Raw genomic sequence first — 13,532 nt, 5'->3', positions numbered from 1 at the left:
TGCTTGCTTGAACAAATATTTATTTCAGCATCATACTGTATTCCTTCTGGTGCAAAATCTTCAATATCACATGCATAATAATCTTCGTAAGAATCTTCTTGCACATTAGGTGTTCTGTTGTATTCATATTCTGGGCTTGGTGGCATCTCAATAATTGGCTCGCAGTTATGGATGGGTGTGGGTGGTGTTTCAGTAGTGCTGCTTATTGCAATTTGATACTGATACATTTGTTGAGAACTTGTGCAATTCCCAGAAGCAACCATGCTTGCTTGCTGTTCTCGTTCATGTTCATGCTTCTCTGGAAGAGGAAGTGGCTTTCTGAAAACAACAAGAATCTTTCCAACTCAGCAATACAAGCCACAGTAATACTGGTTTGAGTTACGTGAATAGAGGAAGAAATTAATTGTTTTAAAACTAAGGGTTAAGACGGAAAACAACCTGAAGAGTTGAGTAAAAACACCTTTTACTAATTGAAAACAATAATGAATGCCCCACCCCTAAATAAGTCACAAATTTCTTGTCATGGGCCCATATCACTGGACGTGGTTTGTAAAACACCTGGGAAAGAGGAAGGTGTGGCAGCTGGATGATGACTTGCCTCAAAGTAACACTAAGTGAAAGACGGTTTGTAGCAACGGGATAAATTTTTTTGTAGGGACGGCTGGTGATGGAGCCGTCCCTACAGTGGCGTGCTCGGAAGCCACGAGACCAGCCACCCCTACAAATGGAACAGCAGAGACGGCTGGTGATACAAGCCGCCCCTATAAATGGGTCAGATTTGTAGGGGCGGCTCACTCATCAGCCACCCCCGGTGTTGCTATTTGTAGGGGCGGCTGGTGATTGAGTCGCCCCTACAAATGTCCGTGTATAAATACCTCCGATTTATAGGGACGGCTCAATCACCAGCCGCCCCTACAAATGACCTACATATAAAACAAACTGCAACACCTTCTTTCTTCTTGGGTCAATCATTCCAACCTGTGAAAGAAAGGTGGGGAGGCCTTGGGTACCTCCTAAAAATTGCTTTACTAAGGGAGAAAGGTTTTGGTCTCAAATCATTTGGTGGAGAGGTTGTAGAAGGTAAGAAAATGCTATTCCACACTTTTTTTTGAAGTTTTAATGGTTGGTTAGTGAGTAATTAGAGTTTTGCTTTTCTCTCTCTTCTATGGTGCTTGAGCTACTTATAAAGCAAATTAGACCCAAGTTTTAAATGTACTTGGGTAAATTAGGTAGGAGAACAAGATCATACCCTTATTTGGTCCATGTTTCTTGATTTTAGTGAACAATTATTTAGTTTTATGGATGTTTTATGTGCATGTAGATCTAGATCTAGGGTTTGGTTTTTTTTATTAATTGTGTTTTTGTAAATTTATGTTTGATGAAATTGGACTAGGGTTTGCATGAAAGATATTTGGTAAAATATAATTGTTGCTAATTGTTGTCTTTGAATTTGTTTATTGTAATTAACAAATATGTATTTTAATTATTTATGGATAAATAGGTCATTAATTAATTTTCCTCTACCATGGTGTGTTTGTATGCTTCATATAATTATATTTGATTTATATTCATATATATCTAAAGTATATACAATGTTTGTTTTGTTGTTGTTGTAAAAGATGGAGTACATGAACTCTTGGATGTATGGTTCGTTAAGGTTTAAGGCAAGTTTTCGTGAAGAGGTGGATAAATTTATTGAAGCCGCAAAGAAGCATGCAACGACGTTGACAGAGAATAAGGATATAATTATTTATCCCTGTAAAGATTGCAAGAACCGTATGGCATGGACAGATGTGACTATCATCAGATCACATTTGATTATGCGAGAATTTGTTGAGGACTACACAGTGTGGATTCATCATGGTGAAACGGTTATTGTTAACGACGAGGATGAGGAGGAATACGATGACGAAACCCTAGAATCCCTGTCTCAATATTCAGCAGAGTTTGGTGCATGAATGGATCTCGAGTTTGGCAATGAACAAGGTGGTGATGCTGGTGGTTGGGATGGTAACGACGAAGGCGGTGCCAATAATAATGGTGGAGCACGTGTCGGGGATGAAGATGATTTGGAGGACATAATTCGAACCCTTGGACCAGATATTTACTAAAGAGCCTGAAAGATCTAGAAAATTTGGAAAGAGTGACCAAAACATCGAATGAGACTGTGTATGATGTTGAAAAGGACTGTCCGACACATTGGACATTGCTACATTTTGTGCTTGAGCTACTCATCCTGAAGGCTAAGTACGGTTGGTCAGACTATAGTTTCAATGATCTATTGCGTCTCCTGTCATGGGTGCTACCACAACCAAACTTAATTCCCGCCAACACATACCAAGCGAAGAAGGTCATAAGTCCATTGACAATGGGGGTTGAAAAAATCCATGCATGCCCCAACCATTGTATACTTTTTCATGGTGAAACGTTCAAGTCACTGGATAAATGTCCCCGGTGTGGGGCCAGCCGATACAAGAACAATGACCTTTACGGTGGGGACGAAGCCTCCACGGGGAAAAAGAGGAATAAGAAGGGTACAAAAAAGGTGGTACAAGAATGTCAGCCCCCAGAGGACACTCCATTAGGCAACGATGCAAAGCAGAGAAGAATTCCTATCTTGGTAATGTGGTACCTGCCAGTGACTGACCGCTTGAGATGTATCTTCCTAAACCCTAAAGAAGCCACACTCATGATATAGTGGGATGATAAGCGCAAGGTGGATGATGATAAGATTGCACACCCGGCTAATTGTAGTCAGTGACAAAGGTTCGATGAGAAGCACAAAGAATTCAGCGATGACCCAAAGAATGTACGGTTTGGCTTGAGCACCGATGGAATGAATCCCTTCAATGAGAGGATGAAAGCTCTAGTTTAGTTTTGGTGAATTGATGAAACCCTAAGTGCTAACCTAGTTTATCAAGTGATCATGAGATAAGTAGCACACTCCAAGTTGTGAAGCAAACAAAGATCATAGCATGATGAAGATGATGCCATGGTGATGATCAAGTGCTTGAACTTGGAAAGAAGAAAGAGAAAAACAAAAAGCTCAAGGCAAAGGTATAAACCATAGGAGCTATTTTGTTTTGGTGATAAAGACACTTAGAGAGTGTGATCACATTTAGGTTTGATAGCCGTACTATTAAGAGGGGTGAAACTCGTATCGGAATACGGTTATCAAAGTGCCACTAGATGCTCTAACTCATTGCATATGCATTTAGGATCTAGTGGAGAACTAACACCCTTGAAAATGTTTGTGAAAATATGCTAACACATGTGCACAAGGTGATACACTTGGTGGTTGGCACATTTGAGCAAGGGTAAAAAAGTTAGAGGTGAAATAGAGTTGGTCGCAAAGATGCTGGCGTCAGTCAACTGACCGGATGCTGAAGTGCTGCGTCTGGTCGTATTGTTGGTTGGCGCAGTAAGAAGTCACAGTGTGACCGGACGCTTGCAGGGTTCGGTCGAGCATGACCGGACGCGTCCGATCGGCAAAAATCGGTTTTGGAACTTTACTGTAAACGACCGGTCACTGGGTGTTCAGCGTTCGGTCAACTCAGGCGTAGTGTCCGGTCAAGACTGATGACCGTTGAAGTCGGGACATGTGGCTGACTACGAGCGATCGAAAGCTGGGGGCTCAGCGTCCGGTCAACTGACTGGAGCGTCCGGTCAGCCCGTGTTATGCTCAGTGAAGGGGTACAATGGCTCTATTTTGTGGGGGCGTCTATTTAAGCCCCCTGGCCATTTAAAGCTCACATCTTTGGCCATTTGCATTGACATAGCAACCTTATGAGATTAGCCAAAGCCCTCCCACTCATCTCCATCATTGATTCATCTTCTTTGTGAGATTGGAAGTGAATCCAAGTGCATTGCTTGAGTGATTGCATCTAGAGGCACTTGGTGTTCGTATTCCACTGTGGATTTCGCTTGTTACTCTTGGTGGTTGCCGCCACCTAGACGGCTTGGAGCAGCGAGGATCATCGAGCGGAGGGTGGTGATTGTCTCCGGCTCTGATCGTGGTGATTGTGAGGGGTTCTTGACCTTTTCCCCGGTAGAGAGCCAAAAGGTACTTTAGTGAATTGCTTGTGGCTTGTGTGATCCTCATCTTGTGTTGGTTATGTGGCACCCTATTGAGGGTTTGGCGTGTGAAGCCAATTAGCGTGTGAAACTCCAAGTGAGTGAATCTCCACAACGAGAAGTAGCTTGCCGGCAAGCAAGTGAACCTCGGTAAAAATCATTGTGTTCATCATTGATTCTGAGGTGATTGGTCTTTATTGTTATTCATCCTTATGATTATTTGGTTCCTTCATATACACGGCGGTATAACCTTCTTGATCACTCTCTTTACATTACCGCAAACTAGTTATCAAGCTCTTTAGTGTAGCTAGTTGTGAGAGCTTGCTTGCTTGGTTGGTGTGGCTCTTTAGTTAGTCTTTGAGAGCACACTAACATAGGGTAGTGTCATAGCTATTGAGTGAATAGATTCTATCTAAACTAGAATTGTGGTAGGTGGCTTGCATTTTGAGTAGGCTAGCGCAACACTTGCTTCGCCTCATAATTGTCTAACTATTTTGTTAAGTGTTGTTGTAGAATTTTTTATTAGGCTATTCACCCCTCCTCTAGCCATTAGGACCTTTCAGAGGATGAGCGACCACATCACTTGGCCAGTGATCTTGACCATGTACAACATCCCAATGTGGTTGTGTCAGAAGAGAAAGTACATTCTCCTCGCTGGACAAGATGGAGTAGAGGAAAGGAGAGTAGAGGCAACAGCCATAGAGATGGATATTGAGGCCTCTGCTCCACAACCACAAGACACAACCAAGACTACCAAGCCTAAGACGAAACGAGGGGATAGAAAAGAAAATCAATATCCAGATAAGGCATGCTATGTGATAACGGAGGTTGGGCCAGCAGGGGAGATCCTTGAGCCAAAGGAATTAAGAGGATGATTCCATAATGCAATCAGAGCCCTAGTAAGAGATAAATTAAACCCAACAATCCCTAACTAGAAAGAGGTACCAGAGAAGAAAAATGATGAACTATGGGATAGGTAGCTGAAGCTCAATTTTAAAATGCAAGTGCACATTGTAAAATAAATGCCAAGTGTGAAAGTCAGGTATATAGACCCTCAAGCTATAGCACAAACAAATTTTAATCACCCTAAATAGTGGAAACTAGATGACAAAGAGCTAGCTGCTGAAAAGACCCTTCGGGAGAAAGAGCACATTCGTACAAAGAAACTAAGGGAAGAGTCTCTTAAGGTTTCGGCATATATTGCCCTGGCTTTTTAAATTCTCCAACAACACTCTACTATATGGCCACCATACAATTTTGAGTAAGTTCAACTCTATACTTAAAGCTTTGTTTGATATATTTTATTCGATCCAAAAGAGTTTATCTAGTTCTATGATTAAATCCATGCAGCAACCACTAGATTTGTATAGACGTCGATGTCAGGAGGAGCATGGCATGGTTCTTTGATTCAATAGATAGGGACCCGGTGACATACAAAGACTTCATATCAATTCTCAAGACGTATACATATCAACAATCCTCATTAGCTTATATGTTTGTATACATACTTGTAACATTCACTTTTGGATACTAACAAGTTGTATTTGTTAAAGTAATTCGAACAGGGCATTTAGGTTCTATGTCACTAAACATCACGGAAGGCATGATCCAGTAAGAAAAGAAAAGCTGGCTGTAAAAACACTATGTGCGGTAAGTGTAACTTACTTCTTCAGTACTCCATTACATGACTGTCAAAAGCATTACTTAACATTTTCATATACAAAACACACGGTGCCCCTAGCAGAAGCCTGGGAGCGTACATTGTGGATACTATGTATGTTCTATGATGAGTAACACCGGTGCCTACAGGAGACACCCCTTAAGGGTAAGTTTGAACCTCTTCACCTGTAGTATAAAAACTTCGTACATGGTATGAAATACTAAACCAAAACTTGTTCTCTTATAGTGGAAAGAAGAGAAAGAAATAAAAAAGAGACCCATACAAGGATGACCAACTCTTAGAGCTCGTCGGCGAACTTTGCAACTTCATATTGGACCAGATTGTACACGTCAAAGGCACCTACCATGACCGAGAGTCTGACTTAGGTAGAAATCCTCAGTACCAACACCTTCGTGAGACTGAAAGGCTAGCTCCAGGCCGTTGATAACAAAGTGTATGGAATTTGACATTGGTTTTACCTTATGAATTATGTCTATTTAATAATGGATTGTATATATTCTTGTGAATTGGACTTATAATTATAGTTTATATAATACTCTTGTGCTTGTAGTTTATATAATACTCTTGAGCGAACGCGGTTCGGAACATTGGTCGTGGGACGTTGAGCGAACGTGGTTCGGAACGTTGATCGCTCACTCGCAACGCGAACGTGGGAATACGCGGAAACAAACAGGGCGGCTCTAGTTGAATTTGAATTGTAAATTTGAAAAAAATTTAACGAAAAAATGTACTGTAGGGACGATTTTAGACTGAACCGCCCCTAAAAACAGGTATTATAGGGGCAGTTGTAGATACTACAGCAGCCCCTACAAATCGATTTGTATGGACAGTCTGGGAACCGTCCTTACTGATACATGATTTGTAAAGACGGTTTGGTCGGGGTGGCTGACCAAACCGCCCTTACAAATGGTCTTAAACCGCTCCTACGAATGATATCTGTAGTAGTGTAACCTTAATACATTGGATCTAATATATGGAATGCAATCCTTATAATCTGGAAAAATTCTGGAATACAACTTCCTAATTCTCATAACTTTAATGGTCAAGCAACAAACTGCGTAAAAAGGTGGACCACGTTACTGTGCATGGGACTGGAGAAGTCGTGGCTGGCTTTGCTCGCTTAACTGGCTGGTTTTCTGACATTCCTTACGATAATTCAGAGCACCCATCTTTCATACTGTCGCAAATGTGATAACTTACAGGAGCACTCTCTTTTCTTTTGGTTTATTATCATCTGATTGGTTCTTTGAATAGGTTTAGTTATGTTGTTAGTAATTAATTTTTGAAAATCTAATCTAAACTAATGGTATCTGATAATACCTATTTGTTATAATATATATTATTAGTTAAATGGATGCTAAGTTTAAATGGCATACAGTTATACAAATACTTAAGGCACAGTCTACAAACAACAGTATAAATCATGAACATACCTGGCAAGTAAACTATTGAAATATATACAACTTGCACTGAAAGGATAAGCTCTGCAGTTTGGATCTTGTTTTATGCACATTACCTGCATCATGAAATCAATCAACCACAGCCAGAGTTGAAAAATATCCATAGCAAAACAAAATATAACTCACTTAGAATATATCGTACCTTTCCAAAAGTTATCATAAGACAGTGCAGTTCATACCTATTTTTGTACAGGTAGTCAGATGGATATGCTTAGAGACTAAGAGTAACGGTGAAGTGCTCTAATCTTCAAAAGAGATTGTGGACTTCCAGCTTTTCCTTATCAATGGTGCACAATCGAGGCCATAAGTACCTGTGTACATCATCCAAGAGCGGATATCTTCACGAAACAAAAAAAAGGAAATATGGAGAAAATTGTTATTATAACAAAAAAATAAGGAGAAAATTGTTACAATGGTATTCACATATTCAACCTAGACAAATCTTACAGGTTAATTAGATGGAAATCAGCACCGTTTAATTGCTGAAGTTTGACCCATCCTAGCCTTGTTACTATGCGAGCTACGTTGACATCAACCTGAAATAAGCATGGAGTCAGCATTCGCGCTTGACCGTATTTTCTATAGAATGACAAAGTATAACTTACTGGAAATGCTCTATGCCTCAATGACAAAAGGCAAAGGCAGTCAACACTTTTCACTCCAAACCCATGTATACTGAGCAGAATTTTTCTAGTGCCAAGAAAAATAAAAAGAATAAGTAAATTTTGCGAGATGGAATTCTATTATGCAAGTAGATTGTATATAACTGTGGACGAGTTTGATTTTCTTGATTCATAACCTGGTAGCAGTTCCCTGCTAAAAATTCCATGACAATCCTCCGATAGTTCTTATACAGTTTTAGACAACCAATTGTTAAGTTGTACTGTGTCCACTAATACTGTCTTCCTAAAATAATCTAGGTGATAAAAGAAATACTTAACAAAGTTGTTTAATTTTTCACAGGCACAAATACAATAAAAAGGAATATTATTCTTTGAAGATATTTCCTTCAACAACAGCCACCACAAAGAATAGAGCAAAATGGTGAAACAATAGGCAGTAGTATATGTACTATGAGCGAAGCCATACTTGGCTTTTTCACGTGATATAAATCTAAGCCAATCCAGGTCAAAGCTTCCATCTTGAGCTTTCTGTACATGATCGAGAAATTACTGTAAAAAGGTAAAAGAATGCTTTTAGCACTTTCATCCCAAGAATAAGAAAGATAAATATGATGACAGGCTAGAAACCCTAGTAAGTGATAAAACTAATATTTCAATCACATCGTTGATAATCTTGTGGTTGTAAAATAGAGAAATACATTTGGTTGTATTGAATAAAGAGTCCACTGTAGATGATACAAGATGTATCAGTCATTTTCGTTAAAACCACCTAATATTAAACAGATACTACTACATCCATTCCCATACTTATAAAATGGAGGCCCACGTGTCGCCCCCACGCAGGGGACACGGGAGGCGACCCAAACCCTAGACGCATCTCTTCCTTCCCTCCCTCTCTCCAGCCACGCCGTCGCCGGAGCAGACCACCGGCATGCCCGTGCAGCTTGCCAGGAGGGCAGCGGCGAGGCTCTTCTTCGCGGTGGAAGCTGCGACGATCGGGGACGAGCTTGCGTGCAGCGTCGTGGGACACGGCGAGGTCGCTGAGGCTGGTGGCGGCGCTGGCGTCTTCAGCAGCGATCTGGGGCAGTCTCCTCGCTTCGGCGTTCGGATGCGGCGGTCCAAGGACCGAATTCATGCGGATCCCCGGCAGGCCGCGCCTGGCCGGGCGCTGGGCGACGGTGGCAGCGGCTCCTGTCCATGACGCCGGGTAGTCGCCGGATCCGCGGGTACGACGCCCGTGGTGCGAGGCGCTGCGCCCAGGGGCATGTGTAGTGGCGGCTGCGTCGGCCTGGGGCAGGTCTCTTCCACTTCCTCATGCTCGGCAGTTGTTGGCGGCGTGTGCAGTAGTGGGATGGCGGGGCGTGCCCTCGCGTGAGCCACGTGGGGCTCGGCGGGGCCACCTGTTGCGGCTGCGGCGACGCTGGCTAGTGCCTGTGCAGGCGGCGGGCGGTGGCGGGGGCTCCTTCTTCCTCCTCCGCTTCCCCCTTTCCTCCTCGACCATGGCGTGGAGGCGGCGGCACCAACCGGGACACTGGGTCTGGCGCCCTGACGGCCAGATCCGATGCCCCCAGGGCAGGGGGCGGCGCCCGTGGTGGGGCATGCGCCTGACGGTGGCTGGCGGAGGTCGGCAGCGTCGACGGCGGGTGCTTGAGCCGACGACGATAGCTAGCGACGGCTTCGGCATGCAGCAGGGTGACGCGCGTGGCAGGGTAAGTCCAGCTCTGCGTGTTGCCCGGTCAGAGGGGGTGGCGGTCGACGCAGCTGTGCGGCTACTGTGAGTAGCCGGTGCGTCGATGCCCCTCTGGAGGGGCTTCTGCGGGATGGCAGTGACGACGACAGTGGGGATAGGCTAGGGTCCGGCATCTTGGGCCGACGTATGTTCTAGGGGCACCTCGGGCGAAAGCCTTGGCGACGACAACACCTGTGGGCGCCGATTTCCTTGTTGGGGTGTCGTGTTCTCGTGCCCCCAGCCATGTCTTCCATGGGTGGAAACCCGGTCCATTCCTGGCCAAGCGACGGTGGCACAATAGGCGTCGTACCCTTCCTGAAGGCGTCACCGTGGAAATTTATCTCGATCGTGATGTCTCCTTCGGCGGATGTCCTCTGCCTCTCGGCGCCCGGTTGACGCGAGATGATGAGTTCTGCATCGTGAAGTCGGAGATGCTGCATCAGGTGATGTAGCTTGGCAACGATGACTTGGGTCGAACCCTCCTTCTCCGACGGCTGGATTTCAGCTTTAGAGGCTCGGCAATCGCCATGGGCGGGGCGTGGGATCAAGGCAGGAAGTCGGAGCTGCTCTTCGCGAAGCCGTTGAGCTCGGCAACGATGACCTGTTGCAGCCCACTGCTTCGGGCCTGTTGGTCTGACATCTTAGGATGGGTCGTCGGTGTTTTGCTATGGGAAGTCGGAGCTGCTGGCTGCTTTGCAACCATGCTCGACAACGATGACTCATGATAGTGTGTACTCTACCACGTTGCATGGGTGGGCTAGCCTTTCGTGGTGTTTGGCGCCACGTTTGACTACCTTTGCTTGTATATAAACTTCATTCGTCTTAAGTGAAAGGCAGAGCTCCTGCCATTGTTTTTAAAAAAATACTTATAAAATGCCAAGCATCAAAATGTAATATGCCTTCCAACATTAAGTATTGTAAGTATATGCCAATCAGAATGCATAGATAAACATCAAATTTTGCAGCGACCAGCAAACTCATAACAATGCTCTTATAACACTTGAACAGCCTATCAGGGAGACTAGAGTTCTCACATTTTCTTCCTATAAGAGTTCATTTACCTGCTTCAGTTGGCATAAAAAATCATAACATATGGATGAAGTCAGGCACGGAGCCAGCGGTGGGGCTAGGGGGGCTCCAGCCCCCCCTACCGCTCGCGAACAAGCGAAGCCCCGTAGAGTCGTCGTCTGATATTTCAGCTGTAGATGTACAGGTAGGAGAAGCTGAGATTTGTTGAACCTCTTTTATTGTTAATTGCCGTTGTTTAGCCCCTCCTAAATTTTTTCTTAGCTTCGTCCCTGGATGAAGTATATGTTTTGATGAAATAAATAATTTAAGCAAATAAATGTGTACAGTATTAATAAAAACAGCCAACAATAAAAAAATCTCAGAAAATATCTGTGCACGGTGACTCTCCTGGGAAAGAACAGAACAAAAGATTGATATTTAATCAATTTGAGGTTTAGATTATAATATTATGACAGGCATGTGATGCACAAAGCTCATTCCGCTAAATACACATTTAAAAGAAACAACTCCATCTGAAGAAAGTTTCCCGTTTACAGAAATTTTGGATACAATTTTAGAAATTTATTCTTGCAACAAAAATGTTGGATATAACTTTATAAATATAATTTCGCTACAATTTTTTAATAGGATTACAAATGTTGAGCATTAACTTTTTCAAAGATGAGTGCATTCATCACTTGGGGTAAGATAGTTATAAATATAGTGATGCCACAAAAAACTTGGACAAAATATTAGAAATAAGTAGATGGCAGTTTTTGTCTTGCAATAACATACCCGTATCCGCACAGACAAAATGTTATGCTGCCCCCCTGCATGCAATGCATTTTGCGACCTCAGAAAATGGCGCATTTAGAACTGATTCCCAATCTACAACATCACTTGTTTCAGTTCGACTTTTGCCATTGTATCCTTTTTTATATGCTTCCTCCCGTAACTCTTTCCAATTAGATGCTGTGTCTGGTTGTCGTAGTGAAGCTAAGATCTTTTTCAAGTTTGCTTCAGTGCATACTGGATTTCCAGATTTATCCTTCACTAAGTTCATAAGGTCACTGTTCCAAGTAGAAATGTTTTTCTCCTTCATACTAGCAGCGAAATTCCCTATAAGTCTATTGTAGTCTTCATCTTCACCATAATGCCCTTTCACCTCTGTATCATAGTCAACTTCTTCCTCAGAATCAACGTATCCATCAAAATGTGAATCGACGAAGTCAAACATATCAAATGCTTCATTTGAGTTCCTTGGAGGAAACTTTGCCGCTAGGTTCATAAAAGCTTGGCTGTTTTCCATGGATAAGGAACGAAAAATGTAGGAAAGTGGAAAAAAGAGGAAATTAGTTCTGGTATAAAACATATGAACATTCTAAAATCATATTTATGGATCCTCATTTTGCCTTGATAAATTATCAGCAGAATCCTGTGTAAGGAAAGTACCAACCGCAGAATCAATTAGGGATCCTCCCCACTGAGAATATTTTCTAGGCCCTGATGAAAGCAATTAAGAAATAAGAAACCATTTCATACTCATGTATCCCATAGAGACAGTAGGTTGTATGGCTTACTGATCCGATAAAACTAACTACTGTAGAAGCAAGACATGATTTTTATTCATAAAAATGTAACACTGTTGACAGCCAGGCAACATGTGTTTGCTTCTCCATAGGTCTTCCCAATGTCTATGTTTGAATAACTGATGTTTGCTTAGAAAAAAATTGCATGCACACATTATTGGATCTTTGGTCACAATTTAGAAGCTCACATATGTACAATCTAAAAGAAGGAAAGAGAAATAGAGGAGTGGCATCTCAGTGAATAACTTCAACAAATGAAGTTAATGTCTCACTGGAAGAACTATTTCTTGATCTAGGCAAAAAATTATCTACAAGATTTTTTTTATTTTGTTCTGAGAAATATGAAATTGACTTAACTCTGAATTTCATTTTATCAGTTCACAATGCTTAGAGTTTTGTCAAGAAATCATTTTTCCTATTGACTCCACAAGATATTTTTCATTCTAGCTTTTTGACACAAATGGAGAAAAACTAAGCTTATGGAGTGACCTGCAATAGTGCAAGATTTCCTAAGCTTTTTAGACAAGTTAGATTAGAAGGCATTTTTTTGTGTTGTCACTTTTTATTAAAGGTAATGTGATCCTCTTTCTTGCATTTTGTATTTTGACACACGAAAGCATAAAAAGGGCAAGAATAATTACCTATTAGATCAAACATTTCAGCAATGAATATATCCACATATTGTTCAAACGTGCGCCGTGTTGTATCCCATTCAGGTCCGCTGCCAATATCAAACCCTTCAAAACTCTCACTGTCGCTCCTATCCCACTTTGTAAGAACAGCAAACACCCTCAATATTTCATCAGTAAGGCCCAAAACCTTAGCTTGCAGTTTCCCATGATTTTGAGGGCATGGGATATCAAGTTAGAATACCGAAGTGGCTCAAGTGCAAAGGATGCCGCCTGGTAAGGCAAAAGTGCCAGCTGACCACTTTCCCTGTGTCCTACCATCAGTTTCCTCTTCTTCCCTCTCTTGCTCCTCTTGCGCGTAGTCGGTTCACTGTTTAAACCATGAATCTTGGCAAGGGACTTCAAGTTACCCATCAGCTCGGCTCTGCTGAAACATGTTTTACATTCTGATGAATCCAAATCCAACTTGCGTCTTGCACTATTAGACCTGGCAGCAGCAACACGTTGATTACCATCCTCTGGCATTTTCTTCTTATTCTTCTTGATTGTACTGGGCGTGGTCACCTTGGGCTTCATCACTTTATCTTTGGCCACTTTGAGCCGCTGAACCCCCTTGGGCCTTGTTTAGATGCCATTCAAATTCCAAGTTTTTTCACTCTCTCTCCATCACATCAATTTTTAGCTGCTTGTATGGAGTATTAAATGTAGGTAAAAAAATAATTAATTGCACAGTTTAGTT

The 13,532-nt window shown here is 42.4% G+C and overlaps 1 pseudogene; it reads right to left on the bottom strand.

Moving 5' to 3' along the window:
- Positions 1 to 36: 36 nt before the first annotated feature.
- Positions 37 to 13,399, bottom strand: LOC136534083 (DEMETER-like protein 2; annotated as a pseudogene).
- Positions 13,400 to 13,532: the final 133 nt, after the last annotated feature.

Source organism: Miscanthus floridulus, unplaced genomic scaffold (genome assembly GCF_019320115.1).
Source record: "Miscanthus floridulus cultivar M001 unplaced genomic scaffold, ASM1932011v1 os_1473_1_2, whole genome shotgun sequence".
Lineage (NCBI taxonomy): Eukaryota > Viridiplantae > Streptophyta > Magnoliopsida > Poales > Poaceae > Miscanthus > Miscanthus floridulus.
The sequence above is the reverse complement of the archived record's forward strand: the minus strand, read 5'-3'. Positions and strand labels throughout refer to the sequence as shown.